Source organism: Aotus nancymaae, unplaced genomic scaffold (genome assembly GCF_030222135.1).
Source record: "Aotus nancymaae isolate 86718 unplaced genomic scaffold, 86718_ANA_hifiasm-v0.15.2.pri h1tg000062l, whole genome shotgun sequence".
Lineage (NCBI taxonomy): Eukaryota > Metazoa > Chordata > Mammalia > Primates > Aotidae > Aotus > Aotus nancymaae.
The window spans coordinates 14830333-14857834 of record NW_026988476.1 but is presented as its reverse complement, the minus strand read 5'-3'; the positions used below and the strand labels follow the sequence as shown (position 1 = coordinate 14857834).

At 38.3% G+C, this 27502-nt stretch overlaps 2 pseudogenes; one reads left to right on the top strand and one right to left on the bottom strand.

Moving 5' to 3' along the window:
• Positions 1–14137: 14137 nt before the first annotated feature.
• LOC135270490 (small nucleolar RNA U13) lies at positions 14138–14251 on the top strand (annotated as a pseudogene).
• An 8965-nt stretch (positions 14252–23216) lies between these two features.
• LOC105705490 (eukaryotic translation initiation factor 2 subunit 2-like) lies at positions 23217–24242 on the bottom strand (annotated as a pseudogene).
• Between the last annotated feature and the right edge of the window lie 3260 nt (positions 24243–27502).

Below are 27502 nucleotides of genomic sequence, written 5' to 3'. Positions count from 1 at the left end.
AGAGAGGCAGTCTGGCTACAGTGGCTTTGCCATGCTGAAGTGGGTTCCAACTGGTTTGAACTTCCCAGCAGCTTTGTTTACACTGTGAGGGGAAGATTGCCTACTTAAGCCTCAGTAATGGTGGATGACCCTCCCCCAACCAAGCTTGAGTTTCCCATGTTGACTCCAGACTACTGTACTGGAGTGAGAATTTCAAGCCAGTGGATTTTAGCTTGCTGGGCTCTGTGGAAGTGGGATCCACTGAGCAAGACCCCTTGGCTCCCTGGCTTCAGTCCTCTTTCTAGGGTAGTGAATGGTTTTGTCTCGCTGGTGTTCCAGGTGCCACTGGGGTATGAAGAAAAACTTCTGCAGCTAGCTTAGTGTCTGCACAAATGGCCACCCAGTTTTATGCTCAAAACCTGGGGCCCTGGTGGTATAGGCACCCATGAGAATCTCCTTGTCTGTGAGTTGCAAAAATCATGGGAAAAGCGTATTATCAGTGATGGATAGCACCGTCGCTCATGGCACAGTCCCTTATGGCTTCCCTTGGCTACAGGAGGGAGTTCCCCAACTCCTTGTACTTTCTGGGTAAGGTGACACTCCACTCTGCTTCTACTTGCCTTCCATGGGCAAACAGATTGGACACTTAGGTTGCTTCCAAATCTTAGCTATTGTAAACAGTGCTGCAACAAGTGTAGGAGCACAGGTATTACTTTGATATGTTAATTTCCTTTATTTGGGGTATATACCCAGCTGTGGGATTTCTGGATCATATGGTAGCTCAATTTTTAGTTTTCTGAAGAAATTCCAAACTCTTCTCTGTAGTGGTTGCACTAATTTACATTTCTAACAGTATACAAAGGTTCGCTTTTCTCCACATCCTCACCAGCATTTATTATTGCCTGTCTCTTGGATATTTTAACTGGGGTGAGATGTATCTCACTGTAGTTCTGATTTGCATTTTTCTGGTGATCAATGTTGTATGTTGAGCACCTTTTCATACACCTATTTGCCATTTTTTGAGAAATGACTATTTAAATCTTATTCTCATGTTTAAATTGAAATATTAGACTTTTTTCCTATAGAATTGTTAGAGCTCCTTGTATATTATGATTATTAATCCCTTGTCAGATGGGAGTTTGCAAATATTTTCTCCCATTCTGTGGGTTGTCTCTTCATTTTGTCAATTCTATCCTTTACTGTGCAGAAGCTTTTTAACTTGATGTGATCCCATTTTTCCATTTTTTGCTTCATTTGCCTGTGCTTGTGGGGTGTTATTCAAGAAATCTTTGCCCAAACCAATGTCCCGGAGAGTTTCTCCCATGTTCTCTTTTAGTAGTTTCACAGTTTGAGATCTTGGGTGTAAACCTTTGAATCATTTTGATATAATTTTTGCATATGGTGAGAGACAAAGGGTCTAGTTTTATTCTTCTGGGTATAGATATCCAATTTTCTCAGCACTGTTTATTTAAGACACTATCTTTTCCAGTGTATGTTCTTGGCACTTTTGACAAAAATGAGTGCACTGTAGGTGTGTAGATTTGTTTCTGGGTTCTCTAATCTGTTCCATTGGTCTAGGTGTATGGCTTTTTTTTTTTTTTTTTTGCCAGTACCATGCTGTTTTAGTTACTATAGCTCTGTAGTATAGTATTTGAAGTCAGGTAATGTGATTCTTCCAGTTTTGTCCTTTTTGCTTAGAATAGCTTTGGCTCTTCTGAGTCTTCTGTGGTTCCCCACAAATTTTAGAATTTTTTTTTTTCTATTTCTGTGAGGAATGTCAGTGGTATTTTGATAGAGATAGCATTGAATCTGTAGATTTTCAGTAGTATGGACATTTTATGTATGCTTTTTGGTTTGAGATTGCCATGAGTCTTGCAAATACTATCTTATAACCCATTATTTTAACCTGATAACAACTTAGCACTATTTGTATAAACAAACAAATAAGCAAAAAAAAAAAAAAAACCACAAAACAAAACAAAAAAAACACCCCAAAAACTCTACACCTTAACTTCATCCTCCTCCTTTTTAATTTTTGGTTGTTTCTATTTATATCTTCTTGTATTGACGATGTCTTGAAAAGTTGTAGTTGTCATTTTTTATTGGTTTATCATTTAGTCTTTCTATTAGGGTTAGCGTAGACGTTTACACATCACAGTTACGGTATTATAATACTCTGTGTTTTTCTGTGTACTTATTATTACCAGTGAGTTTTATACCTTCAGGTGATGACTTATTGCTTATTAATATCCTTTTCTTTCTTATTGAACTCCCTATAGCATTTCTTATATGACAGATCTGATATTGATAAAATCTCTCAGCTTATTTTTGTTTGTTTGAGAAAGTCTTTATTTCTCCTTCATGTTTGAAGGATATTTTCACCAGATATAGTATCCTAGGGTAAAAGTTGTTTTTTTTTTCTTCAGTACTTTAAATATATCATGTCACTCTCTCCTAGCCTGTAGGCTTTCCATTGAAAAGTTTGCTACTAGATGTATTGGAACTCCACTGTATGTTATTTGTTTCTTTTCTCTTGCTGCTTTTAGGATCCTTGGCATTTGGTAGTTTGATTGTAAAGACCTTGAGGTAATCTTCTTTGGGTTAAATCTGCTTGGTGTTCTACAACCTTCCTGTACTTGGATAGTGGTATCTTTCCTGAAGTTTGGGAAGTTCTTTGTTATTTTTCCCTTTGAATAAACTTTCTACCCCATCTCTTTCTCTACCTCCTCTTTAAGGCCATTAACTTTCAGATTCACCCGTTTGAAGCTATTTTCTAAATCCTGTAGGTGTGCTTCATTGTTTCTTTTTTTTCCTTTTGTCTCTTTTGACTGTGTATTTTCGAATAGCCTGTCTTCCAGGTCACTAATTATTTCTTCTCCTTGATCAATTTGGCTATTAAAGGACTTTGATGCATTCTTCAGTGTGCCAATTTCATTTTTCCACTCCAGAAGTTCTGCTTGATTCTTTCTAATTATTTCAATCTATGTTAAATTTTTTTGATAGAATTCTGAATTTCTTCTCTGTTTTATCTTGAATTTCTTTAGTTTCTTCAGCATATCTATTTTGATTTATCTGTCTGAAAGGTCACATATCTATTTATCCAGGATTGATCCCTAGTGCCTGATTTAGTTTATTTGGTGGGGCCATGTTTTACTGGATGGTGATGATGCTAGTAGATATTCATCTGTGTCTGGGCTTTGAAGAGGTGGGCATTACTGTAGTCTTCACTCTCTGGGCTTATTTATAGCTGTCCTTCTTGGAAAGGCTTTCCAGATATTTGAAAGGACTTGAATGTTATGATCTAAGCTGTAGCTGCGTCCAAGCTCAGTAACGCCATGGTTCTTGTGGACTCATAGAGGTACTGCCTTGCTGGTCTTGTACAAGGTCTAGAAGAACTCTCTGGATTACCAGGCAGAGACTCTTGTTCTCTTCCCTTACTTTTTCCCAAAGAGATGGTTTCTTGCTCTGTTCTGAGCCACTTAAAGCTAGTGGTGGAGTGACATAAGCACTCCTATGGCCACTACCACTTTGACTGCTAGGTCAGACCTGAAGCCAGCACAGCCCTGGATTTCACTCAAGGGCTACTGTAACCCGTCTGTGGCTACTGCCTGTGTTGATTCAAGGCCCCAGTGCTCTACGTTCAGCAGGTGGCAAAGCCAGCCAGGCCTGAAAATAAGGACTTATTTATACGATCCAGGAGTCAGGAACTAGAGTCAAAGACCCAGAAGTCAACCTGGTGTTCTGTTGTACTGTGGCAGAGCTGGCACTCAGTCCACAAAATCCAGTCCTCCTTATTCTTCCTTCTCCTTTTCAAAGGCAGAGGAGCCTCACTTTGAAGCCACCACCACTCCAGGCCACAAGGAGTACTGCCAGACTATCACAGATGTCCCCCTAAGGGTCAAGGGCTCTTAAGTCAGTTTGTAGTAAAGGCTGCATGGCCTAAGACCCATCCTTCAGGGCAATGGGCACTACTCTGCCCCAGGGCAGGTCCAGAAATGCCATCCAGGACTCAAGTCCTGGAATCAGCGACCCCCAAGAGCCCATTTGGTACTCTGCCCACTCTGTGGCCTTGCTGGTACCTAAGGTGCAAAAACAAGTTTGCTTTACTTTTCTCTCTGCTTTTTTCAAGCAGAAGTTGTTTTTCCCAGTAGCCACCACATCTGGTAATGCCCTGAGGCTCACCTGAAACAAGTAAGTTTTAGAGGCTCACTCAAGGCTCTCAATGTCATACCTGGGTATCACTGCTTGTTATTTAGGGCCTTCAGTTAGCAGATGATGAATGCTACCAGGAACAGGATGTTTCCTTCAGGGAAGTGGGTTCCCTTCTGTTTAAAGGTGTGTTTAAAATGTTATCTGAGGGCTGGGGCCTGGAACAGGGGCCTCATAGCTCTGACCAGTTTTCCTGCTGTGTTTGAGCTGGTATCCAAGATGGGAGATAAAGTTCTCCCAGCTCTTCCCTCTTGTTCCCTCAAGCAGAAGGAAGAGGTCTCTTTTGGAGCTGAGGGCTGTGCAGCCTGGGACTAGGGGAGAGGTGATGCCACATTCCCTTGGTTGCCTCAGTTGGTGTCTCAGTATGTTGCGTGCCCCTCCAGTCCACTGTCTCAGCCTAGTTTAGTGCTATGACTTGCCTGAGAGTTGCAATCCTAATGGTGTAGACTACCTTTCAAATTTACTTGGAGACACAGAGCACTGTAGCCTTCAGTGGCAGGGTTTGTGGGAACTCAAGTTCAAACCCACTGGGATCTGCAATTTTCCTCTGTCTAGGCCTGGTTTAAATGCTCTCTCCATGGGTGGGTGTCACCTGAGTTTGGTTGTTTTCCTTTCTGCTCTAACAGGACAGTGCTGAGGTCAATGACTCACTATTGCTGTGTTCTCCCTCCCCCAGCACCCAGAGATGCTCTCTGCACCATGCCACTGCTGTGGGGGTGGGGCATGGGGGTGGGGAGGAGAGGCCGTGTCAGAGATTCAAGACTGTGTTTTCTATCTCTCGGTGCCTCTTTCAGCAATATGAAGTTGAAACCGTGTACTATGAGTGCTTGCCTGATTTTTGGTTCTTATGAAGTTGTGTTTCTTTTCTGTGTAGACACTTGTTAAATTGGTTGTTAAATTGGAGTCTTCTATTCCACTATCTTGCTCTAGCTCCAATCCCTTATTTTTCTTTTAATGAAACAAAAATTACTTACAGAGGAATTTATGATATGTAGACCTTTATGAGAATGTATCAAAATGATGATATTTAAAGGAAAAATACTACATACATAGGTGCTAGAGATTCAGTAAATATCTATTAAGTAATGAAAGGAAAATTAGTGACAACTATATCAATCATATAGCTACATCAAACTTTTAGCTTTTTAAAAACTATACTAGTACAATTTGGGTGTCTACCTGAACAATTGGCATCATATATGAGTGAGGCCTGAGTGGTTCAAGTTCATGGCCCTTTCCCATTTAATATGGTTAGATGAAATAAAATTCCATTCAGTTCACAATTCTTTCATAGTGGTTGTGCTGGCATAAGAGTGCTGTCAAGAATGATAATCCAACCTCTGCAAGAAACAGTCCTCTTGCCCAAATTAAGACAGCAGTGAAGTTAGAGAGAAAGTTACCAATACAAGAGGTTTTAGATCTGGGATGGATAGAACTTCATGGATGGTTGAATGTGAATATAATAGAGAGACTGTTGAGGTTTCTGGTTTAGGCAATAGGATGGATAAATTAGAGATGGAGTAAAGAGAAGGGACAAGGTCTGGGGTAAGGGAAGAGGAGTTTGGTCTTGAACAAGCTGACCCACCTACACTTTTCTCATTTTTCTTCACATACATTTGGGGATCATTCTTGCTGAACTTTAATAATTTATGTTCACATAAATATTGCTTTGTCAGTTGCTCTTAAGAAATTTTATTAATACAATTGTCTTTCACACTGGATTGTAAATGACTGAGGGCAAGCTCCTTTTATTTTTTTCCTCTGGTATTCTTTTTAGGCCTCTAGTGAAATCCTGATACAGTAGAAATAAATATTTATAGCCAAGTTAACATTAATTTCCCCATGAATTATGTAAGCCTTTAATGGCAGATATGATTTGCCAGACATCCATCCTCACCCCCATTAAATAAAAAGTGAAATTAAAACAAAAAACATGGGAAAATGGATGTGGCTACAGAGGGGTTATTGGAAGACAAAATATAGTTTAGGAATGTTGATACATTTTGATATTATGTTCTATTTACATGTATTCAAAAAGTATTGATATTAATAAAATATTTGTTTTTTAAAAATTGAGTTAATAAAGGGAAAATATAGATTACTCTCTGAAAAATATATTTTGATTTCATATCTCAATATCTCTTTTCTAATAATTAGTTCTTCCTTTTTTTGCTATCAAACAGGCAAAAATTAGAAGTAATGATATTCAGTGCTAGTGAATGTGATGAGAATTCTCATATACTTTTAAAAATATGTATACTCTAATAGAAAGCAATTTGGATCTGTATATTAAGACTCCTAAAATGTTTATTAACTTTGACCCAGAAACTCCATTTAGAAATCACTCTAAATAGAATAATGTTTTTATTAAATAATTATTTTCAAAGATGTTCATATCTTTACATAATAATAATAAAAATTTTGGGTAACTTAAATGTGCAACCAAATAGGTTCATTAATTATGAGACTGACTCTACCTTCTCTTCCTGGTCTCACTGTATTCAGCTTACAGTCCATTTTTTGTTATAATCGCTCTCCTGCAAACTCTTCTGTAGCTTCGCTTCTCTTCTTGCTTTACTTTCAGGCAAAATTCCAGCTCTGGAAAAACTCAACTAGTAGCTTTCCCCATGCTTGCATTGCAATTAAGAATTATTGGAGAAAATCCTGCATCTTTGAAGTTAGCTTCACTTCATCTGGGCCCTCAACACTGACAAGTCTTTGCTTGTGCTAAACAAAAATTGTTTCAGACTTGTACACCTTTTCTGCAGTCTTTTCAAATCTCTATTCTCTTTATTTCTCACTCTCCGTTCTCTCTCCTGGGGTTTCAGATGATGACACTGCCACATACTGTATAGAAAAAAGTGGAAGCTGCTGCATGGTCGTTCCAAATCTGCTGTTTATATTTATACAGCTGCTTTTGCTATTTTCTTTCTGTGGTAGTAGGTGAGGGACCCATCTCCTATGAAAGATGAAATCCTCCATGGGTGCTCTGGATCCCACCCTCTCTTATCTTCCTTAAGACCTTGTTCAAGTAGTTATTTTGTGTCTTCTCCCTTTAACCTCTGCTAGGTACTTGATCTTGTTCAGCATTCAAACATGCTTTTGAATCTCTCCTCTAAAACAAAAAACAAATAAGCAATTAAATGAACACACCTTTCCTTTAACTCGTGTATTTTTTTCTGTAATGTTCTTTATAGCCAAGATTCTCAAAAAGGTGGTGTACAAAGACTGTCTTCAGCACCTCATCCCTTGCCACTCTTCTACTACTCTCATTTAACTTTTGCCTCTCCCCCATTGCCACCTCTTACCTAAACTTCTCTCATTGAGATGGTTAATGGATTCTACATTGTTAATTCCAAGGGATCATTTTTAGTCATCATCATTAACTTTCATTCACATGGGTAATTTTCTGTCTTTGAAACATGCTCTTTTTTTTGTTTCCTTGACACTACACTGTTCTGGTTTGCTCTTACCAATATAGCCATTCCTTTTTAATAATATTTTTGCTTAGACTTTGTATCTTTTTGATATCTGTGAGTTCCTACTGTACTTCTTTGCTTACTCTACATACTCTTCCTAAACTATATTGCTAATTATGAAAGACATCAGATACCATAAATTTGTTAGTGACTTCAAAATCTAGTCTCCTACCCGGGTCCTTTTCTGAGGACCAAATTTCTCTGCATATCCAAATCTTAATTTTAATTTTTTCACTCTGTTGTCTCATAGGCAGCTCAAATTTCTTGTCTTTTCAGTTGAACTCTTGATTGTCCCTTTCACATTTTTTCCTTCACCAGTCTCTCCCAATTTAGTGAATGGGGCCTTAATTGCTCAGTTTTTTCACTGAATCTCTCACATTGAATGTACAGCCAAGCCCCATTGATTCTAATTCCAACATATATTTTGTGGTATATTTCACTCTCTTTCCACTATTTTGTTTTGGTCCTAACCAATAACTCTAGCCTGAATTATTACATTTGCTCTCTTATTGTTTCTTTGCTTCCCCTTTGCTCTCCTATAATTCATCATCTGCCTAGCAGCCAAAGAGGTCTTTTTAAAATGCAAATCTGATTATATCACTTCCTGGCATAAATCCCTTCATTTGGTTTCTCGTTGCTTTTAGGGTAAAAGTCACATCTTAAAATATGTCTAAAAGACCTTGAGGGCTCTGCGCCTGACTACTCCATCGGCCTAACATCCTGCTGAACTCCCACCCCCTGTGCCAGTGCCCTGCACTCCTACCACTCTGACCTATCTGATCCTCACACACTCTAAAGCTTTTTTTCAGTTCAGGGACTTCATACACCTTGTTTTGTTTTCTTACTTTCCCCTCTTCTCTTCACTGGACTTAACTCCTGCTCCTCCCTAAGACATCATCTTTAATTGTGCTTTTGCACGGAAGCCTTTCTTTTTTTCAGATTAGGCTGAGCACCTATATTATTTGTTCTTACAGTACCTTGTCTGTGTCTTTAAAAAATAACTATCAGAGTAGTATTCAAGTATGTAATTAATGGTTTAATGTTTGCCTCTCCATGAGGGACCGCCATTCTGGTCTCCTTACTGAGAGTTTAGCATAGTGCTTAGTAGACATTAGGCCTGCAATAAAATATATATATTTTTTAAAATTTTATTTTAATAGTTTTGGAGGAAGAGGTAGTGTTTCGTTACATGGATAAGTTCTTTAATGGTGATTTCTCGGATTTTGGTGCACCCATCACCTAAGCAGTGGACACGGTACTCAGTGGGTAGTCTTTTGTCCATTGCCCTCCTCCCAGCCTTCCCCCTGAGTCCCCCAAAGTCTGTTATATCATTCTTATGCTTTTGCATCTTCATAGCTTAGCTTCCACTTATAAGTGATTTTTTCAGCAGTGTTTTGTAGTTTCTCTTGTAGAGATCTTTCACCTCCTTAGTCAGATATATTCCTAATATGCCTATATTGTTTAGGTATATGCCAAAGTATCTTATTTTTTGTTTGCAGCTGTTGTAAGAGGGGTTGTGTTCTTGATTTGATTTTCAGCTTCAGCTTTGTCTTTGTTGGTGTATAGCAATGCTACTTATTTGTGTACATTGATTTTATTTCCTGAAACTTTACTAAATTCGTTTATCAGATTTAGGAGCTTTCTTGATGAGTCTTTAGTGTTTTCTAGGTATATAATCATAATTGGTGAACAGTAGCAGTTTTACTTTCTCTTTACTAATTTAGATGCCCTTTATTTCTTTCTCTTATCTGATTAGTCTGACTAGGACTTCCAGTACTATGTTGAATAGAAGTGATGAAAGTGGGTATCCTTATCTTGTTCCAGTTCTCAGGGAGAATGGAACTTTTCTCCATTCAGTATAATGTTGCCTGTGGATTTGTCATTCAAGGCCTTTATTACCTTGAGGTATGTCCCTTCTATGCCAAATTTGCTGAGGGTTTTAATCATAAAGGAATGCTGGATTTTGTCAAATGTTTTTTCTGCATCTATTGAGATGATCACATGATTTTTGTTTTTAATTCTGTTTATGTGATGTATCACATTTATTGACTTGTAGATGTTAAACCATCTTTCCATCCCTGGTATAAAGCCCACTTGTTCATGGTATATTACCTTTTTTATATGCTGCTGGATTTGGTCAACTAGTATTTTGTTGAGGATTTTTGCATCTATGTTCATCAGGGATACTGGTCTATAGCTTTTTTTCTTTCTTTCTTTTGTTATGTCCTTTTCTGGTTTTGATATTAGGGTGACATTGACTTCATAGAATGATTTAGGAAGGATTCCCTCCTTCTTTATCTTTTGGAATAGTTTCACTAAGATTGGTACCAATTTTTCTGTGAATGCCTAATGGAATTCAGCTGTGGACCCATCTGGCCCTGGACTTTTTTTGTTAGCAGTTTATTTTATTACCATTTGAATCTTGCTACTTATTGGTCTGTTCAGAGTTTCTATTTATTCCTGATTTAATCTAGGAGGGTTGTATGTTTCCAGGCATTTATCTATCTCCTCTGGATTTTTTAGTTTGTGTTTGTAAAGGTGTTCATACACAAGTAGGCTTGAATGATCTTTGTATTTCTGTGGTATCAGTTATAATATATCCTATTTTGTTTTTAATTGAGCTTATTTGGATCTTTTCTCTACTTTTCTTGGTTAATCTTGCTTATGGTCTGTCAATTTTGTTTATCTTTTCAAAGGACCAGCTTTTGGTTTCATTTGTCTTTTGTAATTTTTGTTTCAATTTCATTTAGTTTTGCACTGATCTTTGTTATTTCTTTTCTTCTGCTTGGTTTGGTTTTGGTTTATTCTTGTTTCTCTAGTTCTTTGGGGTGTGACCTTAGATTTTCTGTTTACATTCTTTCAGCCTTTTTTCTTGTAAACATTTAATGCTATGAACTTTTCTCTTAGCACTGCTTTTTCTGTGTTTCAGGGGTTTTGGTAAGTTGTGCCACTATTATGGTTCAGTCAAATAATTTTTAAATTTCTATCTTGATTTCATTATTGACTCAAAGATGATTCAGGAGCAGATTATTTAATTTCCATGTATTTGTAGTCTTGAGGGTCCTTTTGGAGTTAATTTTTAATTTTATTCCACTGTGGTCTGAGAGGGTACTTGGTATAATTTTGATTTACTGAAATTTATTGAGACTTATTTTGTGTCCTATCATGTGGCCTATCTTGGAGAATGTGCCATGTGCTGATGAAAGAATGCATACTCTGCAGTTGTTTGGTAGAATGTTCTTAAATATCTGTTAAGTTCACTTGTTCTAGGTTATAGTTTAAGTCAATTATTTCTTTGTTGACTTTCTGTGTTGATGACCTGTCTAGTGCTGTCAGTGGAGTATTGAAGTCCCCCCCGTTATTGTGTTGTCATCCTTCTCATTTCTTGTGTCTAGTAATAATTGTTTTATAAGTTTGGGAGCTCCCATGTTAAGTGCATATATATTTAGGATTGTGCTATTTCCTTTTTTGACTGATCCTTTTATCATTATATAATGTCCCTCTTTGTCTTTTCAGTTAACGCTTTAAAGTCTGTTTTGTCTCATGTAAGACATAGCTACTCCTGCTCACTTTTGGCTTTTATTTTCATGGAATATCTTTTGCCAACCCTTTAACTTAAGCTTATGTGACTCCTTATGTGTTAGATGAGTCTCTTGAAAACAGCAGATACTTGGTTGGTGGATTTGTATCCATTCTGTTATTCTGTGTCTTTGAAGTTAAGCCTTTAGGCTGCTTACATTCAATGTAACAATTGAGATGTGAGGTACTATTTATTCATCATACTAGTTGTTGCCTGAATACCTTGGTTTTTTCACTGTGTTACTGTTTTATAGGTCCTATGAGATTTATGCTTTAAGGAGGTTCTATTTTGGTATATTTTGAGGTTCTGTTTCAAGATTTAGAACTCCTTCAGCATTGCTAGTAGTGCTGTCTTGGTAGTGACAAATCTTCTCAGGATTTGTTTGTCTGAAAAAGACTACCTCTTCTTCATTTATGAAGCTTAGTTTTGCTGGATACAAAATTTTTTTCTGGCAATTATTTTGTCTGAGGAGGATAAAGATAGGACTTCAGTACCTTCTGGCCTGTAGGGTTTCTGCTAAGAAATCTGCTGTTAATCTGCTGTGTCTTCCTTTATAGGTTACCTGGTGCTTTTGCCTCATAGCTCTTAAGATTCTTTCCTTTGTCTTGACTTTAGATAGCCTGATGACTATGTGCTTGGTGATATTTTTTGGAATGAATTTGCCAGGTGTCCCTTGAGCTTCTGTATTTGGATGTCTAGATGTCTAGCAAGGCCAGGGAAGTTTAACTTGATGCCCTCAAATACGTTTTCCAAACTTTTAGATTTGTCTTCTTCCTCAGGAACACCAATTCCTCTTAGAGTTGGCCATTTAACATATCCCAAATTTCTTGACTTTTTTTCATATTTAAAAAAATTATATTTTCTTTGTCTTTGTCTGCAGAGGTAATTCAAAAGCCTTATCTTCAAGCTCAGAAGTTGTTTCTTCTACTTGTTTGATTCAATGGTTGCAACTTCCCAGTGCATTTTGTATTTATCTAAGTGTTTCTTTCATTTCCAGAAGTTGTGATTGTTTTTTCCTTTATGATATCTATTTCTCAGAAACATTTTTAATTCTCATCTTGTATTTTTAAAAATTTATTTGTTTTTCACCTTTCCCTGGTGTCTTTTTGAGAAGCTTAATAACTTTCTGAATTCTTTATCTGACAGTTTAGATATTTCTTTTTGGTTTGCATCCATTGCTGGGGAGATAGTGTGGTCTTTTGGGGGTGTCATATAACTTTGTTTTGTCATATCAGAATTATTTTTCTGATTCCCCCTCATTAGGGTAGATTATTTCAGTGGAAAAATCTGGAATTCAAGGGCTGCTGTTCAGATTCTTTTGTCTTATGGGGAGTCTTATGGATGGTAGCCATCCAGTGGAGCTACCAGGCTCTGGGCTGGTGCTGGAGAATGTCTGCAAAGAGTCCCATGAGGTGATCTGTCTTCAGATCTTCCAGCCATGGATATCAGCACTTGCTCTGGTAGAGGTGGCAAGGGTATGAAGTAGACTCTCTGACAGTCCTTAGTTGTAGATATGTGTGTAGGTAGTGTGCTGGTTTTCTTGAATGCTGGTTATGCTATCTGTGAAGTTGTCTAGTGGGCAAACTAGGACCACTGGTTAGCCAGGATGCTGTAGGCAGTGGAATTAGCTATTGTTTTCTCTTTCCTTGGAGCAGTGGTGTTCTGTCATAAGTTGCTGTAACATCTTAAGTTCCTGAGTTTGTTGGCCTCCTGCCGGGAGATGGACCTTTCGAGAGAGCACTAGCTTGATAGCAGAAGGGAAATAGAAGCTTGCCCTAAGTTGGCCAGGATAAGTATTTGTGTTTCTCAGGTGACAGACGAGGTCATAAAGCTCTGAGGAGTTTATGTCTTGTGTGATCTACCAGGGCGAGTAGAGAAATATCAGCTGGGGCAGGGTTAGGCAGACAGTCCTTGGGCAGGGCTTGCCATGGCCACTATGAGGAATGAGGGGTGATTCATAGACCAATGGGGTTATTATCGAGGGGGATTATGGCTGCCTCTGTCACCAGGGAAGTGGGGGAAAGCTGGTAGCAATAGGCCTCGCCCAGCTCCCACACAGTTGGCATGGCTGGTCTCACTCCCTCCTCTAACAGCCCCAAGCTTATCTCCAGGCAGCCTGCAGAGTGGGACTCAGACCTAGCTTCAGGCTGTAAGTTTCCTCACTGAGAAAGGAAGCATGGCTTTCAGGCTGCACCCATGCCCATCTCCCCACAGTGTCTGCCGGACTCCTGCTCTTCTTTCTACAGCAGTTCCCCTTCACTTCCAGATTCTGCTCAAAAGAGTTTGTGCCCACCCAAAATTATTAAAAAGTTCAGTTGGAAGCTTCTTTGACCCTGTGACCCCTCCCACATTCTGCTGGCTGACTTCCCCAAGAGTCCCTGTGAGATACCCTGAGGGATGGCTTTTCTGGGCTCAAGCTGGAGAATGGGAGTACCTACCACGTTCTTTCCACTGCTGCTTCTACTTTTATATTTCACACTCAATTAAGTGCAGCTCCAGGTAAGGTTAAATCCTTCTCCCGTAATCTGGAGTTTCAGGTTCCCCAGTGGGTATGTGCTTAGAGGCAGGTACTCCCCTCTCACACTTCGGGAACTCAAAGTTTTTTGCCTGTTTTACAGAATTCGCAGCGGCCTGCTGCCTCTTTCAAAGGATCTGTGATTTCTTTCAGTCTTTCTAGTGTGCTCCTGCTGTGGTTCCTGGAGTAAAAGTCCATGATGTGAGTTTCCACACTCTGTTCCTCTGTCCAAGTGGGAGCTGCACATCAGCCTTATTTCCTGCCGTCTTCCCTCTAGTAAACCAATACAAATATTTTTAAATGAAAAAGTTAATAAATTATTGTAGGTTGTTAGTGATCATATTTTGTAATTAATGATGTAAATAAATGTTCATGATACATGTACTGTAAAAAACAAAGAATGCTAAGCATGATGATTGCGTTTTTATGCTCACAGAGATGTTCCTCCCTTGAACTTTGTTACCATGTCTGCACATTACTTGTCTGACAGAAATTTAAAAAAATACCTCAAAAAATACAAAATAGTATTTAGCATATAATCTCAATTTTCAAAGAAAATTTATTTTATTTATATATTACATTTAATTATTTCCATATTTGGCCTATTGGGGGATCGGGGCTGGAAGGGGAGAGAGCATCAGGAAGGAGAGCTAGTGGATGCTGAGTTTAATACCTAGGTGACAGGATGATCTGTGCAGCAAAATACCATGGCACACATTAACCTATGTATCAAACCTGAATATCCTGCATATGTGCCCCTGACGTTAAAATAAAAGTTGGAGGGAAACAAGGAACAATAAAAAGAAAAGCCTGGAAGGATTTCTTCACCCAAGGTTTTTTGAAATAATTTGAGGTTTTTAGAATTTTAATATATTTGGAATTAATTCAAAAATTCTACAAATCACCTGTAGGAATTACAGGTTATTTTTATTCCGTATTTTTTCTGAGTTTTCTGCATTTTTATACTGAAATTTATTTACTGTTATCAGAAAAAGTAAAGTTATTTAAGACAAAAAAATCATTATTGGTACATTATTCAAATATATGTTTATTTCAGATCTTTTATACTGTTGCCTCAGCTTCCTTAAGCCTTTGCAAATCTCAGTTTTAAAAAATAAGGTACATGTTATTCTAATATAAAACATCTTTGTGCTCAATGATCAGCTGCATGGAGAGGATATACCAGCTCAAAAATATGAATGCTTATGAATCATAGAGTACCAAGGTTTGTAACACTGATCCAACTAGCAGGAGAATTAGTCAGGGTCATTGAACAAAGACAATTTGTTCAAATATATTCAGTAAACTGCTCACTGGGATATGAATAAAAATCCCTTATCTTTGGGAAGTATATGGCTTATTTATTAGTGCCTGTTTTCTGAGAAAAAGATACAGGTAACAAGCTGTGAAAGTCTTCAGCTGTTTCATTCTTTACAGTGCAGTGCTTAAACACTAAAAAAAAAAACCCTAATTTGTGCAGTTATATTGACATTGTAATTTTTGCATATTTAATAAACATTAGCTACTTTAACTGAAAAGTGAAATTTTTCATGGAACGATACCCTTTTCATGACTGCATACATCTTAGATTTAATTTGGCATGGGATGCATCAACCTTGGCTCTTGGAGACAAGGTTAGAATCTGTAGTGCATGAAAACAAGCTCTTCTAAACATTTTTTTTTTCATTTCCTACATATTCTGTGCCTGCTTTGGAGAGAACACAAAGAATGAGAACAATCCTTTTTCTTAACTTGACAGAAAATTATTAGAGTAGATGCAAATATTCTTCTTTTTAGAATTGAGAGGATTGCTTTTCTTCACATCACCGTTCACTTTAGACTGCCAATGAGGTAGCATTTGTCATACTATAAAGCAAAACAGCACTTGTGGAGGTCTTACATGTTTTGAATAAAGTTGTTACTGTTTAATGTATAGTCTTCTGATTTTTTAATGTTTTTCTATTGAAATTCAGACATGCCTTATTACTATCCAAAAGATATTCTATGGCTTGATATAAAAAAATTTTAATGCTATTTTGAAAATTTTTAGATCTGTTCAAAGTAACCTTTTTGGTTGAATTTAAGATATTAAAAAATCCAATTCTCCAACTGATATTCATATTATTACTCTATTTCCTTCTCATGAAGAAAGATAAATTACCCACATTTATGGTGTATGTCTGTGTGTACCCATTTGCAAGATACTCATTAATAAAGTTAGCTTTCTTCGAGAAGCTCGCACTATAATTCACCTGAAAAGGAAGACTTGAATGAAGCTAAAAAGGTTTAATAAAATTTCATAGTGAGGACTCTTCACTGCATGTAATATAATCTGACTTAAAGGGAAAAAAAGAGTTTGCTGACTCACGTAACCGAAAATTCTAGGCATAGGTCAGGCTTCTGAAAGAGCTGTATTTTAAAACTAAAACAAAGTCCTCAAAGTTTAGTTTATCCTTACCTCTCAGCTCTTTTTTTTTTTTTTTTTTTTTTTTTTGCCTTCTCTCTGCATCAGCTTCATTTCAGGAAGGCCAACCAGCCACTCTCCTCCACCACCACTTTCCCTACTTTTAAAGGCAAAAATTTCTCTTTCCTAAGATTATAATTCAATTTCCAGGGGATTGAGTTTCTTTGGCCCCGTAGCTTGGGTTTTACGCTCATTCCTAAATTAAATCCCTCTGGTCATCAGGTGTGATGCTCTAATGGACAAAACATGAGGCATGTGGAAGCTCAGAGCCAGGGGTAGATCTACTTACATGAACTGAGAATGGGGAAAGGCAAGATATCCCCAGCTGCTGTCATGTAAATAAGGATTTGATGTAGGGCAGGAAGATATGACAAATACTAATTCAACTTCAACAATCTTTCTATATATGTAAGTTATAATGAATATATATGTGTGTGTGTATTTGTGTGTGCACATATAGTCAGTATATGTATATATAGTCAGTCTAGTGTGTATATTGTTAGTATTGTGTGTATATGTATAGTCAGTGTGTGTATACATAGTCAGTTAGTCAATGAGTCTCAGATTAGGAGATGAAGTCCTTGAAAGACATCAAAATTTTGACACCATTGAGAGCTAAGAGACTGTTTTTCCTGACACCCTTTAAACCTACTCCTATTATTATAGGATGAAGAGTTGTGTCTCCTGGGTGACTGCTGCTGGATAGACTATTGAGGAGTCACTGTGAAGGCTATCTTTTGATCAGATGGAGGTTTCATAGAATTTGTTTGTTCTTATCTAGCTACTTTCTTTTAATTGACTACATTAATTGGAGTTCCTCCTAATGAGCCCCAAAGACTTGGACATTTGAAGAACAGTCAATAATGAAAATGCAGGCCATCTTGATGTCCCAAAGATATGGGGTTTATATCATTTATTCACAAAGTAGGGCAGCTTGTAGCACCAAAGACAATGCTATACTGGGGGCACATGGGATTGGGAATATCTGTATACGATTGTTCTGGTCTTGGAATTGGCCTGAAGAAATCTAGAGAGCCTTCAGACCCACTGAGATCCTTTGTGAAGTTAAGGATCTGAAGCTAAGTTACGTTGGCAGTCCTATAATATTCTGCCTCTTCATTCGTGTCTGTTTGAATGGGCCTGAACATTCTATCTAAGGATAGGAAGGGCAGTTTCTTGGAGCTCTAATTGAAGTCATACTTCCTGAGATTCTACAGTTTCTTAGAATCCTGTGAGGAGTCTAGAACAAGTTCTTGAAAGTAGCTGAGTCTAGATTAAGCCTTCTCAAGTGAGTCTCACTAAAAGTGTTTTCTTCGGTTCTCCTTTATCCAAATTCTTGTTTTTCTTTGATTTCCCTTTTTTTTTTTGGTTTTCAAGTTTTTAGTAAATAAGAGGATATAGGTATTTTATTTGGCTGGAACTTAGAGTCCTTTGATTAGTGCGTACCTTCATCTTTGAGCCATGACATGAAAGCCAGTTGAAGACCCCCTAATATAAGCAAGATGGTGCTATGGCACTCACATCTGGTGACTAGCAGGTACCACAATATTAACATTACAAAGATAAGACTTTTATGAGAATTTGGTTGTCATTATGGCCTATACTAATTTAACAATGAAAAAAAATGCATTATCTCTGTTAGCAAAAAAGTTGCATGATTCTAAACTGTATATTTTGAAAACAGAACATTGCATTTACAGTTTTCTTTCCTTGCTTATAGCATGAATAAAATGCAATTTGTATATTAGGCATTTTAGTTGCTCTGAAAAGCAGTCATAATAAAATGTTTAAAGTTGCTTGTTTCAAAAACAACATTTAGAATGATGTCTGCTTTAGTAAGCTTTTATATTTTACCCCTACCAGAAAATTATGTCTCTCAAATAAGAAAATGAACATTTTCCTACAGCAGATTGAAATGAGGAAAATTGTAAGAGCGTAGAATCTGGAAAAGAAAATAAAGTGTCAACTATAGATGTGAGAGGTCCTCCCCTCCATCTGGTTGTAGCATTGGTGTAAATAAGAAATTGTTGAGCTGGATAATTTAATTGAAAAGCAGATGATGCTGTCCTTCCTACTGACTAGGGTCTATTTCAAGTTCTCATTATCATAGGCACAAAATGTTGGAGGAAGGTAAATAGGTCAACGAACCTCAAGTGCAATTAAGTCCTCATGTGTAGGGCAATAACTTTAGCCTGTCTTCCAAACTTTTAAAATTACCCCAGCAAACCAGAAGCAACTTTTAATGAGACATGAGCAAGGAATACACAGATTCTGTAAGATTGAAAATCAGATAGCTATGGCAAAATTGCTGCTCTGCTACACATTGGTTTACTCCATTTGCTTTTAATGAAGCATGGCCACTTTCTGTGTTCCTGCATTTAATTCTACTTTCTGTATGTGCTAGTTTCACCTTCCAAGGGACATAGAGACACGTACATTCCAAAGAGATGAATCAATAAAAGAGGAGAAACATCTTTCCGGTACATGATTTAAAAAGAGACAGAAAGAAGCAAGCACCATACATAGGTAAAAGACCAGTAAATTAGGAATTAGACATCTGTGTTAATTTAACTTTAATTCCGCTATTTATTAGCTATGTAACTTTTGTAAGTTTTTCAACCTCTCTTGCTCTCAATTACATTATACTAAAGAGGTGATTTAGATAACCCAACTTAGTTTTACACTATGCTGTCAATGTAAAACTTTTTAAATGACTGAATAACTTTAAAAAGCTCATTTTGAGAATCAGGACCCTTTGTATTAGAATTGCCATTTGGGATTTACAATTGCATTTTTCTTGGTTCATAGTGATAAGCCCACAGTTTTGAATATTGGAACAGAAGAATAGCTTGGATTTACTTAGAAGCAATGGGGAAGAGGCTGAGATTTTAGAAATGCTGGCATTGTACTTCATTAATTACTACTTATCCCATTCTCCTCCATCCTTGGCTTTTTTTCTTGGTGTTAACGCCCTAGTTTAAGCAAGAGCAAAGTTAGAAACTTTGTGGGTTTCATCAGTTTTTAAATTTTTATTTGCTTTAGTTTATCCCTCCTTTCTCTTATACTTTTGAAAGCTTTTAATGCTAATAATTGCTAGCAGTTTTTGAGGAGTATATATTTATTGTGGTTTTTTTTTTGTTTAATCCTATTAAAATCTTGTAAGATGGGTGTCATCATATTCATAAGTAACCTGTCCAAAGCTATTCAGCTAGGGAGAGGCAGAGTCAGGATTCAAACCCAAGTCTGTTTCTCTAGAGCCTATCTTCTCTACCTTAGGAGATAGCATAACACAGTGGTTATTAGCAACAAACAATATAAGCTAGCACTTATACACGCTCTCTATGTGTCAGACATTGTTTTAGGCACGTTAGATATACCAAGACTCATAATTCTCATAAAAAATCTATTATGCAGTCTCATTAATATCCCCATGTGATGGATGAAGAAACAGCTATAAGGAAGTTAGGTAATTTTCCCAAAGTCACACAGATAGTAAGTGCCAGAGCTGAAATTTGAATCCATGAATGTGGCTCCACAGTCCTTGCTGTTTACCGTGATACTATACTATTTCTCTAGCTACTACTCTTTCTGGAGGAGAATTTCAAAGACAATTCTTGCTTTTTATGATAGTTGTGTTCCTGGAACATTTCCTGAATTATTCAGTCTGACTTCCTTTAAAAATACGAAGCGTAGGGCTGGGCGCGGTGGCTCATGCCTGTAATCCCAGCACTTTGGGAGGCCGAGGCGGGTGAATCATGAGGTCAAGAGATTGAGACCATCCTGGTCAACAAGGTGAAACCCCGTCTCTACTAAAAAATACAAAAATTAGCTGGGCATGCTGGTGCACGCCTGTAGTCCCAGCTACTCAGGAGGCTGAGGCAGGAGAATTGCCTGAACCCAGGAGGCAGAGGTTGCGGTGAGCCAAGATTGCACCATTGCACTCCAGCCTGGGTAACAAGAGCGAAACTCCGTCTCAAAATAAATAAATAAATAAATAAATAAATAAATAAATAAATACGAAGCGTAAGTTCTGTTAATGCAAGAACTAAAGTGAATAAAGTGGGAAAAGGGAGATTTGACAGGTATTAATAAAGACAATAGTTATGGTGAGAGTGTTGTGAATAGGACCAACTTGTAGTGATGGCATGACAAAAATTAAAAAAAACAACAACAACTATCTCTACTTGCCTAAATGGAATGGAGAGATTTTTCCCTCTTTGTGTTGTGTGTGTGTTTGTGTGTATGTGTTTGAAACAATAGATGGGGACTTAATAGAGTGAGTTATATTAATAAATTGTAGTCAAAATGTTGGGTGTGGACCAAGCTGACATTGGAGACTGGCAGAGGCTGTTCCAGCTATGATGACCAGAGGACTTGTTTGTGGGCTCTGACATATATATCCATGGTCTTTGCCCCAGGTTATGTACAGAGTGTGGTGCTAACCTGAGTTTCGGAGAATGCACTCACTAACTTAAAGAGGTACTTTGTACCCATTTACCTTCCCATCAGTGAGGTCCTGGAGCCATTTCTAGTGATGCAGGGCATGCAGAATGGTATAATTTTCACACTGTTATTCACTTTGACTAGAAGGTGAATATATTATAGTATATTATAGTTCACGATTATCAAGTCTGGAAGGAAAAATCAATGACAAGATTTGGGGCATGTGGCAGTGTTTGCATTTTATGGGTCTCCAGATTTTATGGATAAGCATATTGAGGATTAGGAATTATTCTTTTGGAGGATTGAATGGAATGGAGATATTTGTTTAATGATTGGATTTTCCTTTCTTTAGGTTGAGAATTCCTCAAAAGCCCGGGTTTTCTGGATCATGTCTTGTGGTCTTTTGTCCTACTAAAGATGTGTTTCTTGAAGTTTCCCCAAAGTATTTGTTGCTGAGGAAGATGGAAGAGAGGAAAGCCCCAAAACACCTCGGTTAGAAACCTTAATTTGAGTGGAAGGAGATGTTACATTAAATCAAATATGGTAAACTTAGTGGGGAGGAGGAGTGTGTGACATAGGACCACAGGTAGCTTTCATGGTGCCATGGATATGTTTGCCCTTGAAAAATTATAGTAATAAATGCACATTTACAAGGAGAAAGAGAAGAAAAAACCTTTCCAAAGTAGAGAACAAAGTAGCTCACTTGCCACAGAGTCATCTGGGTATGAAGCTTGTGGAGGCAGCAGATGCTCAGAGCAAACCCACAGATAGCACAAGTTATCAGAGAGGTCCAAGATATGAGCTATTTTTTAGACTTTGCTAGAGACCAGGTAGACTCCCTGTATTGCAAGGAATTCCCAGGTACCATTTCTTATGATAGAAACCTGTAGTGGCCCCAAATTCAGCAGGCAGTAGCGAAGCCCTTAATGTTTCCATGTCTGAGTTTAGGTTTAGTCTCTACCCCACATATTTTAATGTGATGCTTTATGTTCTCCACAACTCAAGGTATCCAAAAGTTTTAGGTTCCAGAATTCAAAATTTTAAACAGGCCAAAAGAGATGCAGCCTTCTGGCAGGTACGGAAATTGTAGGAGTGACTGCTCTTGGCCAGAATATAGAGAAAAAAAAAATCCCCCAGCTAGGTAACTTTTTGGTAGAGAAACTATTTATTCAGCTTAGTGGAAGGCTGTGCACCATGCCTGGGACATCTACGCTGCTATTGTTGATTTCAGATGAAGGAAGCTAGATCCTGGGCTATGGTGTGTCGATATGACAAGTCTTCAGGATGGACTCTAGATGGCAGTGTTGCTGCTGATTTTTAAACAGGACCTTTCAGGTCCCCACCTCCTTTTCCAGTAGTATGAATGAGTAAACAACTCTCGCTGAGTACCTCGAAGTGTTCTGTTTTACATTTTACATTTGAAATCATTTAACCCAGAAGCATGTGAGTCTCGTGGATTTTATTATATCTCAATTTTTAAAGATTAAGAAACTGAGGCACAAAGAACGTATGGAATTTGCCTATGTTGAGTAGCAGAATTGGAATTTGAACCAGATTGTCTGGCTCTAGCATTTTTAATTAATATATTTTGGTGCTTCTTGTTGGATAATTTTAGGGCTGTGGCAAACTCAGACACCAGCAAATTTCTGCACCTGCCAACCTGGGAACTGTGCTTGTATTTTGTTTTGTGCTTGTGAAAGTTGCAGGCAACTTTTCTGAAGGTATCTGTCTTGACAGGTGCTGTACTCTACATAGTATATATCTACTTATATCTACTTCGATCATAATATATATCCTTATATCTACTTCAATCACAGGAAGGATGTTTTCTACTTCCAAGTGAGATTCGGACTAATAGATTCCTCTACAGATAAAAACAAAAAAATACTGCTGAGCTATGTCATAGACCAGACACTGGTCCAGCAGGCCCAGCTGTCTATCAAACTCATTTTCCCATTCAACTCCACACAGTGACCACCACCCACAGGTAATTCCTATTGAGGGCGAGGCCATATTTTTAATTCATATGTCAGTGATTACACTTGCAGCACAAGTTCTTTATAGAAAATGAGAACAAAACAGAAGTTTATTGATGACAGTGAATAGCATGAAGATCAGCACCCTTTTCTAATAGCAAATGAAAGAAAATAATGAGTGGCTGTTTAATCATCTTAGATAGTGATCCTTGATTTCTAGTACTCTTTCTTTGCAGGAGCATCCATGGCATAAAATTTTCATGCCTCCTTTTTTTCCCCACTGTTATAATAACTTTAATTTATCTTGTGTTTTACAGAAGTCTATGAACGATTTTTAAAAAGCACCTCCTTACTCCATATCACGTTTCCCTGACAGTTATTAAAGTAGATAATGAGTATGTTAACAGCTTGAGCATCGGCGTCTTGCAAGGATTTCAGACCAAACAACCACTCGCCAAAGAACTTGGCAGCTTTTTAATCTTGTTTTTAATACAATAGTATATCCACTCTGATGGCAAACCTGTCCAGCCACATCTCCATGACATGCTTTGCAAAATTAGTGATTAGCAAATTAGTTAGCTTTGGCATGGAGCTGTCCTCGCTTGCCCGTGACAGCCTGGAAGCTGGGTTTGATACTGGCAACAGAACATCTAGAATGACAAGTTTTGTACTATAGGAAATAGAGTCATGTGTCCTTCTGCAGGATTGTGTCTGATCAGCATGTGTGACAAGTGACATATTCCCTGATATATCTTCTCAAGACATTTCCTATCTGTTTCTATTGGAATCTTCCTTTGATTACAAGTTGGTTATTACCTTCTATAGAACCACTTGTACCCAATTCAGCCAACAAAAATGCAAGGAGATGTTGGGCTGATGATGCAATAGTTTATAGATAGCTGTAAAGTTGGCAAAAGAAGTTTTCTTGCTTCCTTCTCAGATGACCTGTGGAGGTTTCATGACAAATTTCCTTTTCTCCCCAGCAACCATATCTGGATTCTTTTCCCTCATGATGTTGAACACTCGATTCAGCAGCTCCTCGTATGTGTAGTCTTTTTCTGAGCCTGCCCAAGCAGGGCCTGTCTGATTACTGAATGAGATGCCATCATCTTTTTTGCTGTCTTCATCTTCTAGAGCTTCATCTTTCTCTAATATTTCATCCTCATCTGGGAACTTGACATTCTTCTTTTTCTTCTTTTTATAGAAGTATAATGTCAAGGTCATCCTCTGGTTCAGCTGGTTCTTGAACGTCACTTTCAGTCTTAAGATCCTTTACACCTTCTTCAGCTTCATCAATATCAAATATCTTTTAAGTTTTTTTCTTCTTTGCTTTTGATTAAAGAAGTTCAAGTCATCTAGATCATTAGAAGCATATTTTTTCCTACTGTCCTCTTCATCAGCTTCCAAATCTTTGTCCTCAGTTGGCTCTGGCTGCACTTCTTTTGTTTCTGAAGGCTGGATTTCTTCTGTCTGGGTATCCCCTTCCTCATCTAATATAAAAGGCTTCTTCTTCTTCTTTTTCTTCTTGCTCATGGTAGGATCAAAAATCGGCTCCTCCCCAGACGGCTGTGGATCGAGTGGGCTCGGCTCGGATGGGAAGTCAGACGGGTCAGCCCCAGGTTCTGGCAGCAGCGCCACTCCTGCTGATACCTCTCCCACCAATGCACTAGGCTCTTGTGTGCCTCCCTTTTATGTCTCAATTCTGATGTGTGTGCTTTTGGTTTCTACTCTGCCTGTCATCCTGAATTTTGAGTCCCCACATGGAGAGGCATTTTCAAATGCAGAAGGCAAAGACTCTCATATTATGACAGTGACTGTACAATTAATGTGCTTCCTGGAGGCTGGTGCCTCTGTTTCTGCCATTAATGAACAGCCCTTTCATTTTAAGCACGAGGTCCTCCAACCTGTGGAAGAAGGGGTGCATCAGGTCTTTTTTCTGTATTTTCAGGACACTGGTACTCTTTGCGACGAAGGGAAGATGTGGCTCTATTCCTATGTCAGTTGCATCAGCTTTGTTGTGGTAACTAACCAAGATTTCTACTCAATCCCTTAAAATTGCTTTTTTCTACTGTGTTCTCTGTCTCAATGAGTGGCACCACTACCCAGTCAGCTAACTATACACACTGAGACATCTTGGCTATCACTTATCCCTTAAGCCATATTCACTAAATCTTAGACTTTGCTTTTTAATGTTTTTTTTTGAAATGGAGTCTCGTTCTGCTGCCCAGGCTGGAATGCAGTGGTGTGATCTCAGCTCTCTGCAACTTCTACCTCCCAGGTTCAAGCAATTCTCCTGCCTCAGCCTCCTGATAGCTGGGATTCGAGGCATGTGTCACCTCACCTGGCTAATTTTTGTAGTTTTTTAGTAGAAGCAGTTTTCACCATGTTGGCGAGGCTGATCTTGAACTCTTGATGTCAGGTAATCCACCCACTTCAGCCTCCCAAAGTACTGGAATTTCAGGCATGAGCCACTGTGCCCGGCCTTAATTATTTCTTGACCTGTTTCCCTTACTACCATTGACATGTTTCGTTTCAGGCATGCCTTGTTTTTCCATCTAAGTTAACATGGTAGCATTTATTTATTGGTAATGTAGTACCATTTATTTATACCATTTATGTAACATGATAACTGATATGATTTGGCTGTGTCCCCACTCAAATCTCATGTTGAATTGTAGCTCCCTCAGTTCCCATGTGTTGTGGGAGAGACCTGGTGGGAGATAATTGAATCATGGCAGCATGTCTTTCCTATGTTGTTCTTGTGACAGTGAATAAGTCTCACAAAATCTGATGGTTTTATAAGGAGGAGTTTCCCTGAACAAGCTCTCTTGTCTGCCACCATGTGAGACATGCCTTTCACCTTCCACCATGATTGTGAAGCCTCCCAAGCTACATGGAACTGAGTCCATTAAACCTCTTTCTTCTATAAATTGCCCAGTCTTGGGTATATCTTTACCAGCAGTGTGAAAACAGACTAATATAAAAACATTTATTTCCCTGCCTCCATTATGAATTTTATTACTGCCATCCTATTTTAATTTTACTTTAAGCTTCTTGATGTCAGTCTCCTAGTTAAAAACCTGTGATCCCTATAATGCTTAGGATGAAGTTAAAATATTATGGCATAGTCTACAATAACCTTTAATATCTGCTCCTACTTACCTGTCCTGGCCTATGTCCTTTTGTGCTCTCATGTGAACAATTTGTCAGCCATTCCAACCATTTGTAGTCTCCTGAACTTATTCCGTTTTGTGATTTTACATATACTTTCTTTGTCCCTGGAAAGACTTTATCTACTTTCTTTACTTGCCTCAATCCAATCTTTCTTCTAAGACTCAACCTAGGTGTCATAATCTCTGAAAAAGCTGCCTTGATTTTTTGGTCTGACTTTTTTTGTCCTTAGGCTTTACTATATTCTCAAAGCACATTTGCAGACAAATACCCCAGCCATTAATGTACTGTCCTATGATGGTATGCACTTTTTTTTTTTTAACTTGACTGTCTCCCTCACCATGCTGTAAGATTTTTTTAGAAGAGGATAGTCTATCATTCGTTCTTTCATTCCTAGTACTTAGCATAGTAGCTGCCATACAGCAGATATCTATAAATATTTACAGAGGAGTAAAATAAGTACTTATCCTGGTGGTGATCCACATGGCTCATGGGGATGCAGAGACTGGTCTTCAGGTGGTATTCAGTTTAGCTGAGAGATTTGGAAATAAACTCTCATTGCTGTATCAAAGAGGGATTGATTCAGGCTCTTGGACTCTGAAAGGTGGGTGGTATAGTTTGGCTGAAGCTGTCTTGGTGGAGGCCAAGGGTTTGACTGCCTATGGATCTATCGGCATTAAAAGAAGAGCCAAGATAAGTCTTGGTTCTTTCATCTGAGAAAAAATTTATCCTAGTCTTAGGAGCTGAGACCCTTATGGAATTGATCACCAAGGGAACCTTTGTTTGCACTCACTCATTTTGGGTTTAAGAAGCTGTAAGTCTAGGATTGTGTTGGAAATAATGCCCAGGATTATTCTCAAGGTGATGAAGAATTCCCCAAATGTATCTCAGTAGGCTGCAGTAATGACTAGGATGGACACAGAGCCCTTTTTGGGACTAGAAAGTAGCTGAATTTCCAAAATACCCAGGATCTCTTTGATTTGTTGACTGCAGTTTGACCAACAACTTGGAGTCAGGCCATAAACTTTGATTTAGGCTCTGTGTTAATTAGCATACAGGCTGAGATGCTAGAATAAAGAGACCTCAAAACATGGCTTCTGTGTAACAGCCCAGAAATAGTTGGGCAGTCCAGGGTGGATAGCGGGCTCTGCTCTCTGAGGTCATCCACAGATTTGGTTCCTTTTGTTTTATTGCTCTTCTATTCATTAGACCAGCGGGTGGTCAACTTTGTTATGCATTAAAATCACCTGGAGGTTCTGCAGGCTTCCACTGCTAGAGCTGCTGATTCCACTGCTAGAGGTCTCACATGGGCCCTGAGAACTTGTATTTTTCAGGACTGGTCTGAGAAGCTGTTGGTCTCGGAAGCACACTTTGATAGCCACTGTCCTAAGGTGTGGTCCTTGTCCACTTGGCTGAAGTTGACTCACTTGAATTCTGCCCATATTCCGACCCTGGAGGAAGAGGGAAAGAAACAGAGCAAGAAGTAAAGCACTCCCACCTGTTTTTAGGACGAGTCGCAGAAGTTGCCCATATCTCTTTTGCTCACATTCCTTTGGCAAGATCTTTCTGATACAACTGTCTGCAAGGGAGCCTAGGAAATGAAGCATCTAGCTGGCAGGTCATGATGCCACCTAAAACATGGGGACTCTATTACCAATGGGGAGAAAGAATGGTCTTTACCTATCC